This window comes from Halyomorpha halys, unplaced genomic scaffold, assembly GCF_000696795.3.
Source record: "Halyomorpha halys isolate HHAL.00 unplaced genomic scaffold, Hhal_1.1 Scaffold314.1, whole genome shotgun sequence".
NCBI lineage: Eukaryota > Metazoa > Arthropoda > Insecta > Hemiptera > Pentatomidae > Halyomorpha > Halyomorpha halys.
In genome coordinates this window covers 121935-124952 of record NW_027106005.1, presented here as the reverse complement: position 1 = coordinate 124952, position 3018 = coordinate 121935, and positions in this window count along the sequence as shown.

Sequence of the window (3018 nt, the reverse complement as noted above, 5' to 3'; positions counted from 1 at the left end):
AGTTCTAGTCTTCTAAGGTCTTTGTTTACAAACATAACACCCACCGCTTCAAAAATGCGTTTTATTTTTCTAATCTCTCAGGTCAAAGAGAAGAAAAATAGTTAACAGCTATTTATTTTCAGACGTTTCGCCCCACTTTGTAGAGCTTCATCTTGGCTAAAAAGATACAAAAACATTTTGACGTAGTAAGATAATAAGATACAAAATATTATGTAAAAATAAGTGAAAATAATATTATATACAAATAAAAGATGGTTATTTATTCTATTAAATTAATCAAAAATTAAAATATCTTATTTTTTTTCTTGGACTCCAAGCTTTTTTGAAAAATTATAATTATAGATCTAAAAACTTTTCATTTTATTTCAAAACTTAACTTTTTCCCCGTCAAATAGAAATAAAAACCAGCGTTTTCAATGAAAATTTGACTTATCTTAATTTTTTATTCCCAAATTTCAAAAACTGAAAATATTCACTTTTCAATTATAGTATATATTTAATTCTTTAAATAATTGTTGACTGATTTTGAAAGATTTATATCAATATATACTTCAATTTAGTTAAATCTTTACATATTTCTTATATAGTTCCTCTCTCATCACTTGTAAGAACCGTACTTTGAACGGGAATTTTTAGTAGAAAATTCCTGGACTATTTTCGGATGTGGCAGTGTGTGTATAAAGGAAAAAAAAAGGAGGTCGAAATTGGAACTGGTCCAGAACTTGTAAAAACCATTCCTAAATCGAGGCTACTTCCCATGACCGTCTCGTCTGGCCTTCGAACCCATTGATTGCTCTTTGATAATTATTTTTAAAAAATATATAAATACGTAGAAATTTCTTTTATAACTATTACATAAAATCTCTCCATTATATAATGGAAGCTTTTAGTGATCACCGTGTAATATTTTATTTTACACACAAGTTCTAAATAATATTTATAAATAGGTCGTAAAAAATTGAGTTTAACTTATAAAGAACTCTTGAGAGACCTAAGATGGAATAAAAATTTATTGCAATTACAGAAAAAAGTGATTATGAACATATTTTTTAAGAAGCATTAAATTTAAATTAAAATGCTGGAATAAAATTTTTAAAAATTTTCTTTTACTCCTGCATTATATTTAAATAGAAATAATACAATCTGAAGAACAGAATACTTGTAAATGCACTGTTGTATTATTTGTAAAGTTGTCTATCTACCTAGTACATTATAGTATAAATATTACTATAGTAATTGTAAAAAAAAAAATATTTCGATTACTGGATTTTTAAGCTGTAAAAACCGAAAATTCAAAATATGTATAAAACTCCCAAATCAACTCAATTGTTTAATTTAAAATATTTATGTATTGTAAGCTTACTTAACCTCGTTTTAATCAAAATAACTCGTAAAACGCACTACGCTTATGCAAACTTACATAAAAATCTAAATTATTCAGATTAGAAAATTTAAATTTTGTCTATAATTAAAGACCTATGATGAAACTAATTTTATTAAATGATTTTAAATTTGTATTATGAATAGGGCTGAAATTCAATTGTTTAACGTATTACAAATACCTCAGTTTTAAGTTTTAAAAAACTTATGCAGAAAACTCATTTTCTCCAAAAAAAAAAATTAATTAATAACATATAACAAAGCTTTCATTCATATTATCTTCATATAGAATATAAATGGAAATGACCAATAAAGGTTTTGTATGTATTTAATAATAAATACAAAGTTTGTATTTTGTTTATTTATACGTTTAGGGTTGTTAATTATGTCTAGTGTGTATTATTTATTAAGTTAGAGCAGCATGAATTTAAATTTTGTACATCCGATTTTTTGTTGATACCCGATTCTTATATTTCTCTATAGTAATTATTTCTTTTAAATTTTGCTTAAATTTGGTGTTTTTTTTTTCAAAATTTAAAATTAAAGTATTTAAAAATATTCTTACACGCAGTTTTTAATTTCTCTAGAAATTTCACTTACTGTATTGCTTAGCTTTCAATTTTTTTACTAGCACACAAATATACCATTAACCAAAAAACTAACAAATAATAAGCGAATATAGAAACACTTTGAAAAGATTGATTAAAAATGTATTAATATTCATTAGACCAATTGAATTTTATTTAAAATAATAAACACAGGTAATATATTGTATAGAAAAAGATGGTTAGATGGGTTAGATTCGATGGGCTAGAGGGATAAAGTCGGAATGAGAATAAAAGTTAAAAACAATAACACTAAACGTTCTCTATAACAAGCATATTCTTGTGAGACTTTTTCATAGTTGTCCGAAACCACGGAAAGAAGAAATCCCGCCCCGCTAAACCGCACTTCGGCGACTAGTTGAAATTTTTATGTTTAAATCATTTTTTTTACATATTCAGTCATCAGATTTTCTTTTTATAGTTCAATTCCGAAGGATAAAATAATTTTAATTTATGCCTAGTTTATTGTAGTTTTTTTTTTCTTCATATTGATTTATAATTCACAAGTATGACATTGCCCTACCTATCTTTCGAAGAGTGTCCGTTGTATTCAAAGAATCCCTTGTATGATGCAGGTCACGTTTGGATTTTCCGATGTTTTGAATAAAATAAAAGGATACGGAGGAAGATAGAAAGACATATCGGAACAAGAAGAAATATGGACAGGGGGAAAGAGAAAGAGCAAACGGGAACAAGCCTGAATTATTTAACTTATGATATTGCTTCCGAGGCGGGACTGTCGTGTGGACACTCAGCGACTACTGGAACGACAGCTCATCTATTTGCCATTTTTTTTTTTTTTTTACTTTCTTTCTTTTACAAAACTAAAAGCAAACTTTGGCTGTATCATTCTATTTTGTACTGGAATGCAAGAGTGTTTTGTTTTTCGATGTATAGATAAAAGCGTTTATTTTTTTTTTTTACTTACAAAATATGTACATTTTAATAGTATTTTTTAAAAAAATTTAAATCACTAACGAATGGTCTATAATGAATTATTGTTCGTCTCTCAAGGTATTTAAACATACATTAT